The sequence below is a fragment of the Solenopsis invicta genome, chromosome 12 (genome assembly GCF_016802725.1).
Source record: "Solenopsis invicta isolate M01_SB chromosome 12, UNIL_Sinv_3.0, whole genome shotgun sequence".
In the NCBI taxonomy this organism is placed as follows: domain Eukaryota; kingdom Metazoa; phylum Arthropoda; class Insecta; order Hymenoptera; family Formicidae; genus Solenopsis; species Solenopsis invicta.
Genome location: NC_052675.1, coordinates 17910636 through 17928063, shown reverse-complemented (window position 1 = coordinate 17928063; position 17428 = coordinate 17910636). Strand labels below are relative to the sequence as shown.

The following is a 17428-nucleotide window of genomic DNA, read 5'->3' as shown; positions in this document are numbered from 1 at the left end:
GTGTAGCACAGAAATATCGACAAACGAAAAGAAAAAAAAAAAAAAAATAAACAAGAACGATGGCTCCAATTAAATTATTTTTTTACTTAGAACAGTTTAATAATAATTTTGTTAATTAATTCTGTTTCTCCGATAACAAGGTTTGTACTATTTCTTTTTGTTATAAAAAAACCAGTTAATCGAAAAGAATATTTCCAAGCAACTCTATTATATAAATATTTTTGTTAGAAGTTTTCTACGTGCGCAATCGAGGATGTTTAAATTTGGATTAGGAAAGAAAAGAGAGAATCAAATCTGTCGTCGAATGATAATTCAATAGTGTTGTAAAAACTTAATGCTTAAATAAATGAAAACTATCTTTTATCAGAGTCTGGATCCAATTTCGCTATTTTGTACAGAGAAAGAAGAGGAAGAGAGAGAGAGAAGAATAAATTGTATTATAGGAGTCTGATTATAGGAGTCTGATGTATATTTCATAGCAGCAAGAGAATTTTGCATTTTTACCGAAAGAATATTTAAGCAACAGTTTTTCGTGTCCTCCTCATCCGAAATATATTTAAAAACCAATTTCTTGGAAATAGAAAGGAGACTGACCGAGTATCTTCTCCCATTTGTGATGCCGCAAGGATTCTTTTTGCAAGCTTTCTCGGGATAAAGACTCGAAGTATGTGCATGCGGGACCTGTGTTTCTGAACGGCTGAAACGTGTTCAGCCGCAAAAATGTGCTCCGCTGAATAAAATATGCCGCGAGACGATCTAAAGGCCGTCTGGCGTAAGGCATACGTTACGATGTATGTATACGTCGAAGCCGATCGTCTGGCGGTTTCTACGTTTGAGCTTGCGTCCGAGAACGCTCTCAAGATCGTCGCCTCCACGTCCGGCGAATAAATTATGTCACGAGAGGCGACTTTTCCTCTTATGCTTCCTGTCATACGTTATAAATTATGGCGATAAGCGCCCGCGAGAGACAGGAAAAACTCTTTCTACCGCACACAATTTCAGATCTGAGATATGGAAAAATATAACAATGTGATAGAGGCTGTTTGCTTTAAAAGCAATGTACGTGTAATCTTAGAGCGTATAACTTTCAGAGAAATATGTAAAGATATGTAACGCGATACATTTATTTTAGCGAAATTAAAACACTAAATTTGCAGTCAGGAAATTAGATATATTTATGTATATTTTGCGCAAAAGAAACAAATGTTGGAAACACAAACATGTTATTCCGAAAATAGAAAAGTATTTGGTCAGTATTCATGCGAGAAACTAAGAAAGTTGTTCTGGGTCTGTTTCTTATGGCTGGGTGGGTTCCTCTTTATTCGGCGAGCATTTCCAATTTCTACTGGAATGGACATTCGACGATAGTCCATATATTCGACGATAAGAGTCTGTATCGACTCGATCGTGCCAGGAGCGGTCTGGGGATATTCTGTCGCCCTTGTGAAATGATGATATTGCTCCCCTAAGTACGACTGTCAAGGAGGATCGAGGGATTTAAAAGATAGTATAACCGTTACATATTTATAGCGACACTTTATATTGACAGGGTAATGCAATCTTTTGTATAACAAAATATGAGATATATACACATTGTAGGCATGATAAAACATATATTGCGTACAGCAATATTATTTTCTCATTTTATCGTTGGATGTTCTCAATCTCTGAACTTTCTTTTGTAAATTTTCTTATTACATTTATTTAGTTAATTTATTAAAATTATGCCTAAACTATGCTTTGTATATTTTTTATTCTTTGTTAAATCATATTTTTTTTATTTTCTAGACGTCATCTCTGCAAAACTTTTGACAGAAGAATAAAATTTGAAACTTTTTAAGTACACTTGCATTGAATCATCATATTTTCTTTATTTTCTCTTTTTAGTGTAATATAATTTTAAACACACTTCAAACACAAAAGTCGAAGATAATTAAGGGGTTATTGAAGAATTGGCATAATTCGAGTCTGAGAACTAGACACTTAGCTTAAGCTCTCTTAAAGAGATTGCTACGAGATCGTGTTAAATACTAAACCAACGATTTTCCGATGGACGGCGGCATCTAATTTCGGTATTTCACGCGGACAGGTTCAATGTCGAGGTAGAGGGAGGCATTACCGTAGTTCTCTACACCGGAATCTTCGCGTGCGGCCATCGTTGTTGGTTTGGAGGAACGAACCTCCCGCTCGGTGTCAAGGTGAGCGTGTAATCAATATATGCCGGAGCGGTTGTTAATTTTAATCCGTGGATCGCGTGTGCGGTTAGATACAGACGGAACGATTACGAGCACTTTTACAACCCACCCTTCCTCCCACGCCAGTTCCTTGACATACACCATCCTCTAAAGATATTTCTCAGACAACATAGTACGATGCCTTCGGAAATCATCAATTTTAATTAAAGATTTATTAAGAACTTCGAAAAGATTTTTTGTGATTAAAATATTTGAATAATTAATAGTTTTCCAGTTGCAAGTTTTATAATGGAAACTTTCTTGTAAATTAAATTATCATGAAACATCTTAATTGTAAGATCTTGTTTGTTACAAATGAAATTAGATGAAATTTAAGTTAAAAAGGATTTGATAAGGTTTTTAATTTTCTAAAATTTGTTAATGATAGGGATTTCTTTAAAACATAATTTCTTTAAAATTTAACTTTTAATTTAATTTTTTAGACATTGGTTTTATTGAAAAACTATGTTTCATTAAATGTTAAAAGTCAGCGACAATTAAGTAATGGCCACTTTCCAAAAATTTCAAGTAACAGTTGATTTCTTTGCTCAGGTTTTACGCGTTTATCAAGATGCTAATTTGTTGTGTAAGCAAGTGTGTAAATTACCATATGTTTCTCTATTCTCTTCTCCTCCCACTACATTGTCGATAGGACATATTCAACATGGTCCTTAATTTGAATAGCAATTTCCTATCTCTCTCGCGTTGAAATGAGAACAATTAATTCTATGACACGAAGGCAAAGAAAGATGTCCTCTGTCCCTATATAGAACAGTTTTCTCGTTATACTCTTGAGTAGAATAAAACTGATTGCCCTTCTTTCAAGATATAGACGTAGATAGATTTCAATAAAATTGATTATTAAAAAGTATATTAAAACTTTATATAAAATTCTAGAATTTGAAAAGGCAAAGTATAAAATAATAATATGTAAGAAACGATACGATCTGAAGAATCTAAAGAAACTCGGTAAATAGAACTACTTCTCCCAGCACTTTCATTCCAAGATACTCGCAGATCTTGGATAGTACATTACGGTGCTTTATCGCCGAATAAATCCCGCTCTATCACGAAACACGTACCTAAGTTGCACATGCATTTAGGTACACCCGGTGCAAGCTGTCTGTATCCTAGGTGCGATCGACCGTAGGGGAGTTCTCGGCGTGTTAAACGTCACACGGAGTAGCGTTTGCATATTCAAGAGTGGATAAAGCCGCTAAGATAGATATGTCTCGCAGACGTCTCCTTCTGTGTCTTTTCCTTTAATTGAATTCTCGGCGCCCCGAATGTCAGACTACTTCATTGGAATATTTGGAGACAACGTATTTGTATATTCGAAGGATACCCTACCTTATATAATAGAATATATATTACATAATAAAACGTTACATGTATATGTGCATATATTTAATCTCATTATATAATATATATTCTAAGCTTATTATATAATATATATTCTTTAAAAATATAAAATCATTAAATTATAGGTTTAGTCTCTAAGATAGCATTATGTTTCATCTTTTGGTATGCATCTTTCTCTATTCTAATTCATATTTTATAATTTATACTTTTTTTGTTACTTAAACATCAATAAAATTATTATTATTATTATTATATACTCGGAAAGAACAATTTTACTACAGCTGTAAAAATTTAGTTAAATACAGATCAGAAAATAATTTTATGTTGAGCCATCAAAATAGTTATGTAGAACGTTCAAGCATGATAAAGTTGCTGCAAACAGTTTTGGTATTTTAGCAATCAAATTAAACATTCTATAATTTTAAGTGGGTCAACAAAATTATTTTTAGATTGGTATTTTAGCAAAATTGTTCTTTCTGCGTATAAAAAAATGAGTTTAATAATAGATAAATTATAAAATAACAATATGAGTTTCTCTTAGTCCGCATTATCCCTATCTAAATAAAAATAAAATTGTCAGAGAGACTTATTGTTGTTGGCATTGGCTTTTCTCATAAGTATTGGAAAGTCCATCAAATATGCGAATTTTAGATGTAGTTTGTATGTAAAGTAGATTCTACCGAGAATGCTGCTGCAATTCCGCGTACGATTTCGGCAATGGATGGATTCGATTTGCGCTTATGTGAGCCGTAAATCAGCTACGGATCTTAGGGGAACAACTATACGAAATAAGCTTTTTTGATAAATGCCCACTAATAACCGGACGCTGCCCCGGTGTGAGTATTAACGGCGCATTGCATTTAGTCTTAACAGTGTTCATTACGTGACAGGTTTCCCGTGTAATCGTGGAACAATGTCTAATGGACTCTGCGCGCGTCCGCTGCATTTCTCATTATCCCTTTCGATCGATAGGTTCAACATTTTCTGGCAATATTGAACTAGTTAAGGATGATAATTTGCATTTCAATGCAACCGTTAAAATTTATTCAACACAAATATTACCTTAAAGCGAACCTCTATTGTGAATATTACTTTATTTTCATATCCAGAACAAATAATATTGCTACGATTTTTCCTCGGATTTTATGATTTTTTCTGCGTAATTTTTGTACACAATAATTTACTACAACAATAATTTTATCTGCTGTCGTTACTTACATGAATTGTGATATTTGCTTACGAATTTCAATTTAATTCCGACTCTGTTGATTCGGAACCACCGCCCTTCTTCAAGGCTTCCAGCATTTTTTAGGTAAAGGCGAGTGTAGTTTCGAAGAACCGTAAAAATAGCGTGGTCGGCAGTGTAATTTTTTGAGGTGGCAATGAAAATAAAAGGGGGCTTCGTCTAGCAGATGAAGTAGGTGCGCGGTATTTCTGCCGCCTGTCTACCGTAATGACATTCTGTAACCCCGCTTTATTGGTACGGCGGCGGAACGTTAATCCCAGGGATTCTCCACGGATGCCCGGAATCGTTTGTTCCACTGTCCGAGCCCACCAAACGAGATCGCGGGTCGTTTATTAAACCATTTTACCCGACGTGTCCATGGCGTCGTCAGTCTCTCGATGCACGCTCGTCCCCGTTTCGGAAAACCGAGATCCACCTGACTTTCGTCGTGGATTAGGAATGAATTACGTATAACGCCGTGCAAGCTGTCCTAGATTGCAATTTTATTTTCTCGCGCATGCTAGAGTAAGAAAAATAGAAAAACGTTTGCACGTTTAAATTAAGAAAATTGAAAGATGAAAAATTTGTAACAATTTTAGTTCCAAAGATAGAAACAAATAATATATGGTTTTTATTATTACGTTACATACATTTTTTTAAATTACATGAATTTTTAGAACATACACTGGGAGAAAAGTATAATTGTGATTTACTATAATTCATAAACACATTTTGATATTTTATTATTAATATTTAAAATTGTCACAATTTATAATAAAATTTTGTCACAGTTGGTAGAACTGCAGACACAAGGTTATTATTACTATCATCATAGTAAATAACTATAAAAATAGAGCTTTAATCTAATTATTTTACCATGCAATTATAATAAAAAGTACCAAACACTTTTTTTCTCAGCGTACTATTTTATTTTAAATATCTTTCTCACATGATAATATCATTATAGTGTAAGATTCAAGTGCGATTGTATCGTTGAACTTTCAAGGTATCAAAGTTATATGATAAAACTTCGCACGTTAATAACGGGCCAAGATAATGCGTACGCCTTAAAGCACAGGCTTTAAACGTTCGCGATGATATGTTATCGCGGTGAAAGAAAAACCGATCATATTCATGGATGGCTTCTTCTACTTAAGAGTTTTCGCTCGAGAAAGAAGAACATTGCAACACTCGTATTCTTAAGTGCTGAGTTGTCGATATGACTTACGAGACGGGAGCGCTTAGGGCTTTCGACACCGAGCGGCGAAAGCGGCGGATGAGCTCGGCTTATGCCGCTTATAGCATTTTCTACGCTGCGACACTTTATCAAAAGGACGTATATTAAGCATCAATTCGTTCGTATGATTTTTATACGAACCTCTATAGATTCATGAAATGTATATTACATTGGAGTTTGCAGCGCAAACATCATTATTGACTTGGCGAAAAGAAAATTTTCTAGGTGATTTTTCTTTCAGAGAGGCATGATTGACGAGCTTATTCCCAAGCCGTCTCAAATTCTATTAATACACGAAAATTGTGTTTTTCCCATCTTAATTCATATTCTTTTGGAGTTTACATTCAAGTTTATTAAAAAATTAAAAGGAAGGAATGTTTGGAATATTTTGTTTTAAAATAAACATTTTATTTGTAAAGCAGTTTTTTAAACTCTACTATTTCCAATATCTCACGTTTTACATTATTTATAAATTTGATAATATCATATGAAATTATAAAATATGATATATTGATACAATTCGTAATAAGAATATATATTATTTCCTAAAATTGTATTCAAATAACAAGAGAATATTCTTTAAATAAATCTTTCAACTCTTTCGCATAGAAATACGGTAAGGTACAAATATCCACTCTTTCACGTCACTCGTTCCATTGTACATATCCCATGAGAAACATCCTAACGTTCGCGTACTTCATCTTCTTTACTGTTGCTCTTATCACATTTCGTCTAGTGTCGCTATAAAGATGTCACAATAAACGCCGCAACAATGAAGTAAGGCCAGCTATAAAGATGCATTATCACCGTCTTAATTTTAATGGGTGATACAGATATTTAAAGACGACGTACTCACTGAATTTCAATCTCGATGTACAGACTTTTTGCTACCGTAAACAAATTAATCTACTATCTTCGAATTAAACATGTTATTAAAATTGTAATGGGAATGATTTAATTTTTCTGAAATCATAGAATTATTAATTTAAAGATGAATTTATAAATTCTTTATTTGAATAAAGTATTTAAGTATAAGTGTTTATTTAGATAAATATTCAATTACGTGACGATATTAAATTGTATGAGCAATGTAACTAATCTTACAATTGGCCGTAGCATAGGAAAATTGATTTGCTCAGTAGAGCGCTAATTGATGCTGTAATCGAACTAGGAACTAGGAACTGACACACCAAACGGTGTAAGCTGCTGTACGAATTTCGGTGGCAAACTATCAGTTAATCTCCGGCTAATGGCTCGTGCAAGCCGGACTTCGTGAAGTTCGATTGCGGTGGATAATTATAGCGCGTCGAAGTTGGACATCGAAGCGGCTTAAGCCTCTTGCATAATGCAGGAGAGATAGGAGAGACAAGTGCGAGAATCTGTCCGGGCCGATCGATGCAGTCCATGCGGGCGTTACGCTCATGATGTTAACGTACGCACGAACGCTGGCACACGCGGGATCGTTATACGTAGAAACCTCGTATTTGCACATCGAGTTACAATTCCCGAAAATAGAGAACGCGAACACGATACGAGCAGCCATACAACGTAGCAGCGGCCGTCTCTCTTCGATCTCGAGAAGGCCCTTTTTCGCCCCAAACTATACGCAATCGGAGGAGGATTAACGTTTCCATTCGCACTTCAATTTCTGAATTACAGAATGTCCATGCTCTTTTTTATTATCAAGAATCTGCGCTGCTAAATTACGCATAATCCTTTCTCGCAATTAAATAATGTACTACTTTAATTTACACATAGAAAAAAAATTAGTATCGAATCAATAATTCATTGTTTCATATATGAGCAAGAATATTAAATTTTGGAAAGAATTTATAATCTTAAACAGATGTGATTTGCTGACACAAAGAAATTTTGTTTGTTTAAGATTATCAAATTCTTTCAGGAAGATTTTACGTTCTCACTTATATATAAAACAATAAATTGTTGATTCGATACTAATTTTTTTCTGTACACAGACAAATATATATATTTTATTGCTTTTATATGTTGCACTATTGAAGAATTTATCACGCGGTATTTTCCGTCTCACAAACTGTGAAAGACGCGCCACCGTTCGCCTCGAGCGTATATGAAGAAACACACGGGGAATAACCTGATATTTAATACTGACGATCCGTTAAAGCTGACGTATTGATGCGCAGACGACAGGCCGATGCGATATGGAACACGTGTGTCAATAGGTCTCGAGGCGGGAGGGAAGAAAGCGGCTGGCCATTGTCGTGACACTTGGCAAGGAGATGGTCCTGGCGCGGTGCACGCGACCGTACGAGTATTATAGATCCCGAAGCAGAGACACCTGCGTGCATGCGACCGCCGATAAATAACGAGGGCCGCCTGTTATCCCTGCTGCTGCTGCTTCTTCCCCCTCCTGCGTTTCCCTCATTTTCCCGCTTTTATCCCGATATCCGACCTCACTCCATCCCAAGCTCCGAAATAGCCCCGACTATATTTAGGACACTTACAACGCGGGGCACTATGGAAAACTCCGCGGTCGTCGAGTATCCGCACCTTTTAAGAGACGAACTTATGACCTCGTTAACATCGACACGTTAATATCCGGCGTGGGTACGTTAATGCGGTACGTGCCGTAACGTATGTGGCGAGAAACGAAACCGTAAACACTTGCGACTCGTTATTGCGTTACGGCAATGGCCTTACTCCATTTGGTCGCGGACGTGATTTTATATGGAGAAGGGGGTTGAGAAGGATGTAATCTAAAATTTGCCGATAAGCTCTTTATAGATCGCTGAAATTTTAAATAATTTTGCAATTTTAACGTAACGCTCGTTTTATTACAAATATTTAAAGAATTTTTTAATATATATTATAAAAGAAATATGTGGCAAGTCGCTCCCCGTATAATTAACTTTGATTAATTATGTATCCGCTATTGTATGTGGTATCTGTTGCGGAAAGCGATAATTACGAGTTTATCGAATTTACGAGAAGTCGGATGCGGGAAATCTATAAATTTTGCATATATATCCATTAATCCTAATAATTTGGCGCAATACATTTCTCCGCTGCATACATCCTTAACAAATAACTAATAATTAATAACGTCATAAACTTGCAATTTATAGCTATCTTGAGATTTTAACAACGAAAATCGTGTAATCTTTATAATTAATGTCACTCACCTAACATCAAATAAAATTATAGATAAATTAAACCGCGATTTATAAAATATTTTTGTAAATAATTAAGAAATAACAATGTTTACACAAAAACACATTTCACATTTATTCTAAATTGAAATTAAGATTCAACTTTGAGATTTTTATTTTAATTAAAGTAATCGTATAAGAAAGGCACATTTTACACACGTAGATATATTTGTAATTAATATCACATTAGTAAGCTATATTTCAGAGTTCCTAATTCCCATCACGATACTGCGCCGGATAGAGCGGGGAAGGATATTATTAATTTTACATTCGCGTTGCTCAGGTAATCGGCCTTATCATCCGTGGTGAATAATACTGCGGGCGATATCGTAATGCCGTGCTTAAGTAATTCGCTTACCGCGTGTACGCGATGTACATTAAATTTTATGGTATACGGCAGGCCCGTGTTAATGGCGCGACGAGCAACAATGCACCCGGCTGCATTTCGCGGGAAATAACAAACTTTTCCAGGAACCGTGCATTACGGTGTAACAAAATCACCCCCGGAAATAAAAACTTTCTTCGAGAGATATTCTCCGCTGACGGAGCATGAACACGTAGAGACTATACAGTATCATTTTTTCTCCTCACGCGTCGGAATTTCGTTCACGCGGCGAGTTGGTCATTCATTGGAACGAAATTTTTCCTCTTTTGTCTCACCGGCGGCGGCGCGATGTTCATCTCACCGTTCTTCGCCACCTCTCTCCTCGCGGACGTTTTATTTTCAACTGACGAGATAAACTCGCGTGTATGGTGCAATTTTAGTTGGATTAAAAACGTGTATTGCGTGATATATCGTTCGAGATTTACGCTCAACGTATCTATTTCACATTGTTGACAGTGAGAGGAAATAGAATTAAATGATTGCGTTAAAAATATTTTCGAAATGAATGAGAGGATCGGTGAAGCGAACCAAAGTAATTTAAAATTGCGCAGTCACCGCGGAAATGATTCTCCTGTACACCATCATTTTTCAAAGTACAATTAGTAAAAATTTGAAAGTAACGTTTCTTTTAATTAACTCATTTACTATCTAATCAACAAGATTCCTGCGGTATCTAGATCGCGCGATTTTCTAATTTGTCGTAAAGCTGATTAGGTCAGCTTTAGGAGCTTGCGATTAAACGTGTATGCCAGCCGAGTTCCAGCTCTTCGTTAAATACGCGGCGGGCGCAATTTCGGTACCGCTCGGTAGCGGAACTAATTCTCGCGTTCCTTTCCCAGGGAGAATAAATTAGGCAAATAAATCACGAGGAAGGAATACTGTTCTTGCGGAAAACGCCTGTTTTTTTTGTATCGGATCGATCGGAATTGCGGCACATTAACCGTCGCAACAAGAATTCTCGCGTACGATACGCAAGTGATGTCGATGCGATTTCATCGATTTTTTTTCCTCGCCCATCCCTCTAAACGAACGACGGATATAATTGCTTTTAACTCGACTTTTATGTTCCATTCTTGGCCTCACAGCTAAGCTAAGTTTACCCAAGGACCGACCGCGTACACCGGTGCGCTTTTACCGGCAATAAGGTGCCGAAGGCTTAATCAAAGTCTCGGTAAACATGGCCCAGTTTTCATATCGCGATCGCCCCACGACCAAGCGACTGCTTCCTCAATTTTCCTTTCTCCCGATGGGCTCAATGGACGATGGTTAATTAATGTTTAATGTCATTAATACTACATTGACTTTAACACCGACACTTCAACACGAGCGTAAGAACATTACTAAATCGCAATTTTTTATGCAAATGCTCTTATTTAGGATAATTAATAAATCTTACATTTAACAGTATATATTTTCGTATAACGTAATACGGATATATTTGATATATTTTTGTACTAACCACATTTTCACATATTTCATTTTTATAATACCACTTTTATTGCAAAAATTAAGAAAATTAAAAAGACGTAAAATAAATTTCAGTGGAAAGCGTGTATTTTTCGTGAGAAGAATATTTTTATTTTTACATCAAATTTAATATAATTGAGTGTAACGCTTCGTAAAAACTTATGATCATAATTGATTTTTTGTTATTTACATGTTGGGAAATCTCGGACTTTTCGAGCAAAGCTCTTTGAACTAGTATATGTCTCTAAAATAACATTGCTTCTTCCGAATGCGGCGTTATACTTACAGAATCGAAACGAGTGTGCATAAAAGCCACCCGTGCGAGATGCAATGTAATGCTTCGCAACCGCACAGATGCAATATTCTTCACGTATACATCATCGTACGCGCTATTTCACATACATGCATTTTGTTAAAGCAAAAAGTTTCAGTTAAAATCAGATGACGTACAAAATAAATATTATATAAACGAACAAAAGTGTAGTTTTAAAGCCTGGCAAATTTTAACGAGCATATATTCATAAACACTTCTACACATATTACATTTATACACTTTTATACCTACATTTTTTTCTCTTAATAATTGCAAATTTAATTTTGAAAAAAATACAGGCCATAGCCGTGCAGTAAATTTTAGCAAATACAACAAACAGTGTTTGCCGTTATCTATATAAAACTATCTCGAAAACTGTTTAGATAAAAAAAATAGTTCTCTTATCTTTATCAAAGTTATTATAATGTATACTACCTTCATCTTTATCTTAGGTAAAAGAAGTGTTATCTTTTTCAAATTATCTATGATAATGTAACAATAACGGGAATAAAGTATTCCTGTTATTACACATACACATACATATACATTATACATAGCCTCAATTTCTAAGTTATCATTTAGCCTAACAAGAGAATTTTTTAAAGTAGTAATAGAATTGCGTTCCGAAATTCACTGTCAATATTGAAAATTTATAATAGATATATGTAACGTGAAAATTTTTAATACTGGCAGTATATATCGAAACACAGTCTAGATTACACAGATCAATAGTAATACAATATAACAATTACCCTACAAAATCAAAAGACAAAATTCTTTACAAAGAATTTTGTCAGTCATTGTATGTGACTCATTTTTTCCATGTTTTAACTTTAAATTTTATTTGCGTATTGATTTTAAAGTGGAATATGTTTTGTCAAATTAAATTATTTGAAGAACTTTTCTTTTTAAGAAATAAAGATTTAAAAGTAAAAATATGAACGTCATTTTCTTGTTTTGTTCAATAGCAATATTATCCATTGTACGTGACTTATACATTTTTTCTATTGCTTAATTTCGATTTTTATTTGCGTATGGATTTTAAAGTGGAATATTTTTTGTCAAATTAAATTATTTGAAGAACTTTTCTTTTTAAGAAATAAAGATTTAAAAGTAAAAACATGAACGTCATTTTTACATACACCTATTTTGCTCAATAACAGTATTATCCATCATACATTCTTTCTATTGTTTAACTTTGATTTTTATTTGCGTGTGAATTTTTAAGTGGAATATTTTTTGTCAGATTAAATTATTTCGAGAACTGTTTTGGAGAAATAAAGATTTAAAAATAAAAATATGAATGTTATTTTTACATACACTTGTTTTGCTCAATAGCAATATTACCCAAAAATTTGTCTAGATAAAATCATAAATAATTTTATCGTTATCTACATAAATTAAAATCAAATCGTCTTTATCTTACGATACATTTACATGTAATTTATCTTTATTACTTAGCTCTTATTTAGATAATTTCAAGTTATCAAAGTGCAACACTAACAACGAAGAATTTGATATGTTTACGCGTTCGCGTAAAGTGGAAAACGATTAAGACGATAAACCGCGAGGAGTAGGCGAATATATTGCCACGTGCCGTATCTGATGCACGAGCAAGGCGCACGTGAGGAATGGGAAGACGCGCTTCGCTCGTTGAGGATTTCGAGAAAAAGTGTACATAGCACGAAAATATGGCGACAAGCTCGAGATGCTTGAAAACACTCATCGGAACGTGATGTTATGGTGTTGCGCAAGATTATAGCGCTTTGTTTATCTCGCGCGACTCCCAGAATCCGAGTCTCGAGCGTTGGACGGCGACCTTGAACGCGAAGTCACACAAAACAAAGCCCGGCCATTATTTTACTTACGTCGTGAAAACTCGCGAAAGACGATACAATTTCGAATTTGACGAAATATTACTGTCTTAACGCGCGAGTCGTTTGATCGTGTCCGATTTATTGAATCTGATAATTTCGTTGAAAGCTTTTCTCGGTACGACTTATCAAAGAAATATTAAGTGCCGCAAGTTACATTGGATTTATTATCTCAATACACATATTTCGAGTAATTTATTATACCTATTTGTTCTTCGGAACGAAAACACGTTCGATATTATCATTTCGAATCGTGCAGTTTGTTGAAGACGAATATCGGTGGTTCGAAGTTGTTTTGCATTAATCATCTGCGCTATTCAATTTGTTATATTTGTTCGATCGTAAATGAGATTGCCAATTTCCACATGTCCTAATTCGTTAAAAGCAAATATTGGATAACTAAAATTCTAATAGTTAATATTCCAGCATTGATTTGTCATTAGTTACATCGTTAATGATTAAACTGTTAATGAAACGTAAAAATAACGTCGGCATAGGACATACAATTGACGTCAATTGAAGTTTGTCCGAAAGACGTTCATTTCAATCAAATATATACGCTACACGTAAATAAATTTTATTGATTAACATCGCATTTCGGGATGCACATGAATTATAAATAAAAATATTCTTAGAAAAAGGAGTTCACGATGTTTCCAAGTGCGATTACCTTTTTCAAGCTGTACTAGAGTCTAACTGTAATCTATCCAAGTCAGAAACGCTACCAACGTCGCTTGATCTCCAAGCATACGGGAAATTGATGCTTCGCGATGATCCATGAACATTTGATGTTAATGGATAGTTACGTATCCGTGATAGATCGGTTTAATACGTAGGTGTTAAAAAAAATGTGTGCAGTTAAAACATATCTTTTCTATAAATGTGAACATAAAGTACAGTTATTATCGATTTTTACATATACGAAACGGCGTCCGGTATTGCAAAATGTGTTATGTGCAAATGTTAGATGATTGCTGGCAGATGGATAACAAATTCCATAAAATTTTAGCTACAAATTTCATAGCTATTTGTTCGATAAATTTGCTCAGAATCTATCAACAAAGCCGTGCCACGTCGACAGACTTTATTATAATTTTGACGGTAATTTGCCTACGGCATGTTTGAGACAATATATAATAATAATGATAATAATGATGATGATTAGGATAAGACCGCGATTTGAGTAATTAAAATGGAATAAAGGCTGATAAAGATGATAGCAGGATCTTTTAGTGCTCAAATGTTTCTTATATGACTTTATATAATATTTTCTGATTTTTCAAAAGGACTAGAAGAGTAATATTACAAGTATTAAATTGATAATCAATTTAATAATACTGATACTCAAAGATATATAAGATGCTCTCTCCCCAATAATCTATGTAATATTAATACAGACGTGATAATGGAGCGTAATTAAGACAACATTGAAAAAAACGTGGGTCACTTGACGTCAGTGGTCATAAAAATACGTACATCATTAATATGTCATCGTGTCAGCTGGGATCTTTATTAATATCTCAAAAAGAGAGAGAAACGCGTCATCAAAGGTTATTTATCCTTGTAGCAATATTGCGTATCGCCGAGAAGAATCTTTACTTATTGTTAGAGTAAAATTTGCTCTAACCTAACCTAGGTAGCAAGCTGATATTATTTGTCGTCATTTTAACATCAAAATGTCGTGAAAGACGTTATTTTGACGTTAAAATGCCAATAACATCAGCTTGCTACCTGGTAAGACGTATGAATAGTCTAGAATATTCGAGATCGAACAAATATTCCTACAATATTGATATCGTACATTATTTGTATGATATTGCGATATTCGTTTGATAGCATGTGCTGTTAGGATAAATTGTACAGTGAAATTGTTGTATCGTCGTTGCTGACTAAAGCATTCTTACCTTACATATTCTTTTGTGTCGAAACCGAAAATCATATCCACCCGAAGCTCATAATTGAAGTAAAATTGTCTCTTCTATCGATAAAACGTAAAGTCGTCAAAGGAATTCACTTCCTGCGCGCGAAAGATGTCCTCGCGTAGCAATGCGAAATTAGGCGCAATTTAGCGTGACGTCACACGGCTAGTCAGTTCGCGTCGAGCGCTCGCCGGAGCGAGTCCAGCGAGCGGAGCCGCTAATGCTTCGCGCCCCCGCGGCTCCATGGAATGCTCACGTGCGGATATCGTGTGCGGGTGAATAGCAGAAGTGTCCGAATTCCATGGCAAACCATTATTTCGACGCATTAATCCGTCCGATGCCGACGGCCGTCGGCAAGCGCCAAGCGGACTCGTGCTCCCCGAACGTGTACGTCCTACATTCGCAACGGCACGATGGAACTTTCCTTCGGATTCTATCGCCGGCTTCTGATACATATTTTGCTTCCCTCGCATGTACATTTCGCTCGCGAGTGTCGTCGGCTTCGCGGAAAGTGCCGGCGGATCGTCGCAACGGACTCGTCGAGACAGCGTGAAATTAGGCGCATTAGCGTGACGTCACGCGGTCGGTCAGTTGGCGTCGAGCGTCCCCCCGGAACGGTCGAGTCACGTATACTCCGCGCCCCCGCGACCTTATCGAATGTTTTCATACGCATATCGTGTGCGGGTGAGTGTCAGAAGTGTCCGAATTCCACGGCGAACAATTGTTTCTACGCATTAATCCGCCCGATGCCGTCGGCCGTCGGCAGGAGGACTCGCGTCCCCCCGAGTGTACCACGTTTGCATCGGCACGATGGAAGTTTCGCGAAAACGGATTCCGTCGCCGGCTTCCGATACATATTTCGCCTCCCTCGCATATATAGTTCGCGTTGATCGCTCGCGAGTGTCATCGGCTTCGCGGAAAGTGCCGGCGGATCGTCGCAACGGACTCGTCGAGACAGTGTGAAATTAGGCGCATTAGCGTGACGTCACACGGTGGTCAGTTAACGTTGGTCGCGCTCCGGAGCAGAGGCAAGTCGCGAATGCTCCGCACTCCCCGCGGCTCCATCGAATGTTCTCGTACGAATATCACGTGCGGGTGAGTGGCGGAAGTGTCCGAATTCCAGGGCGAGCCGTTGTATCGGCGCATTAATCCGCCCGATGCCGACGGCCGTCGGCAAGCGGACTCGCATCCCCCGAGTGTGCCGCGTTCGCGTTTGCACGATGGAAGTTTCGTGAAAACGGCTTCTGTCGCCGGTTTCCGATACACATTTCGCCTCTCTCGCATATATATTTCGCGTTGATCGCTCGGGAGTGGCATTGGCATTGATGAAAGTGCCGACGGATTGCCGCAGCGGACTCGCCGAGGCAGGTTATGTGTCGTACACACATACACACACGCACACTGTTTGCATCGCGGCCGATACGAACGTCCGCTACGATTCTTTATGACGCCGGTTGAAAGTGCGTGATGATATCGTGCGAATTCGCGGATGATCGTGACGGGTGATCGCGCTGTACGTTTGCTCGAAAGTTAAACCTCTATGGTCCAATGTTTCTCCCATTACTTTTCTAGTTTAACCGTCACTGGTATCCGACAGTGTTTTGGAAAGGGTTTTTGGACTCTGAAAAATTTGAAAAAATTCTGGCACGTTTTTCCAATATTCCAGAATACAATTTCACAATCGTTTGACCCGAAATGTTTTCCACTTTCTTTGTACGTATCCAAATTTGAAGTAAAATAATTTAAAATTGAAGATTTGTTTAAATCTTCAAATCTCTCCGGTTGGACCACGGAAGGTTAACGTCGACATAATTTCGCATCTCTATGTTCATTACGTTCAGCACAAGATCGTGTTTCAGGTGGAAATTGAACTAGCAAATTTACATTGATTCGAGTAATCTCGTCGCATTGGAATACGATAAATAATCGCGGAGTGTCGTATAAGATAACCGGGCGAGTGTCGCGGAAGTGAATAATGTTTGTGTGTGATCGCAATCAATTGTGGATTAGCAAGAAGAAAAAAACAAAACGGCAGCCAGGTGCAGGACGGAGCAGAGGTCCAGCGGCAATGCAGTGGGGGCGCATCGACTGGTAAGTTTATTTATCGTCGTAGTTTAGGTTGCTCGGAGAATAATGGTCAGCTATTATTTTTAAGAAAATAATGTGTAAAGAGATATTATTTATATACGTGGGTATGTGTGCGACTTGGAAATATTGCCAAATT

The 17428-nt window shown here is 36.6% G+C and overlaps 1 protein-coding gene across 2 annotated transcripts in view; it reads right to left on the bottom strand.

Moving 5' to 3' along the window:
- Positions 1 to 17428, bottom strand: part of LOC105196030 (proto-oncogene tyrosine-protein kinase receptor Ret) — a 61798-nt gene that overhangs the window by 24693 nt on the left and 19677 nt on the right. The window lies entirely within an intron of this gene.